The following is a 1414-nucleotide window of genomic DNA, read 5'->3' on the forward strand; positions in this document are numbered from 1 at the left end:
AATACTGCCATTTGGAACAACATGGATGGACCTTGAGAGAATTATATTAAGTGAAACAAGTCAGGCAGGGAAAGAGAAATACCACATGTTCTCACTTATTGGTGGGAGCTAAAAATAAATAAAGAAATTCACACACACACACACACACACACACACAAAACAAAAAAAAACAGGGGGGGGGGAAGAAGACTTAAGAACTACAAGTCCTGGGGCCAGCCCGTGGCTCACTCGGGAGAGTGCGGTGCTGATAACACCAAGGCCCCGGGTTCGGATCCCATATAGGGATGGCCGGTTCGCTCACTGGGTGAGCGTGGTGCTGACAACACCAAGTCAAGGGTTAAGATCCCCTTACCGGTCATCTTTTAAAAAAAATAAAAGAACTACAACTCCTTGAAGTTGATATGACGAGCAAACAGAAAGGACATTGTTGGGTGGGAGGGGGGAGAGGGAGGAGGGAGGGAGGTTTCGGTAATGGGCCACAATAATCAACCTCATTGTATATTGACAAAATAAAAAAAGTTAAAAAAAAAAAGACATGCAGGCTTGAGTACTTCTGAGCTGGGCTTTCCTGAGGGAATCAGGAAAGGCTTCTTGGAGCAGGTATTTTGCACTGGGATTGGAGGGCTGGAGGAAGGCCGGAAGACACAAGAAAGGGGAGGTGCCTGTGCCTTTTTTTTTTTTTTTTTTCAGCTGGCCATTACAGGGATTGAACCCTGGGGTGGCTGTGTCTTGTTCCCACACCTATCCTGGGGGGCTGGAGAAAGCTTTAGTGACTCCTTCGAAGGCTGGGGTCCTTTAGTATTCATTTTACTGAACTCCCATTATTTTTTCTGAAGTCTCTGGGTGAGAACCCTATGTTGCCATAGTGACCATACCCCAGATACACTTAGACTTGTCCTGCAGGTTGAGGAAGTTAGGGGGAAGGGTCAGGACCCTGGCAGGCAATCCCAGTACAGCTCTCTCCCCCTACTCCTCATTCACTTCCCCAGGAAGGGGTCCAGCTCTTTGTTCTAGGAGATTCTTCCACACAGAGCAGCTCCTCTCCTGCCTCACTCCTTCTAGTTGGGTCCCCAGGTCTCCCTCCATCTCTAGTCAGTCCCTTAGTTGCTCTCCTCGAGGCTTCATGAGGGTTAAATGGAGGGGACGCTTCAGGTCCGGAGGGATGGGGCGATTCCCAAGCAGCTACTCCCCAGGAGCAGGAGAGACAAGGGAGACATGTACATATGTGCCCCTCCCCCCGAGAAAATGCCTCTGCTGTTGACTCCTAAATAACAGATGTCTGTCTGCATATTAATGAGATTGGACGAATAATTGGTGAGTTTTTCATTCAGTGTCAGAATGAACCCAGAGGCCTTATGTTCATGCATACAGACCCCCCCCCCCCCCCCCCCCCCCCCCCCCCCCCCCCCCCCCC

Source organism: Galeopterus variegatus, unplaced genomic scaffold (assembly GCF_000696425.1).
Source record: "Galeopterus variegatus unplaced genomic scaffold, G_variegatus-3.0.2 Scaffold733, whole genome shotgun sequence".
Taxonomy (NCBI): domain Eukaryota; kingdom Metazoa; phylum Chordata; class Mammalia; order Dermoptera; family Cynocephalidae; genus Galeopterus; species Galeopterus variegatus.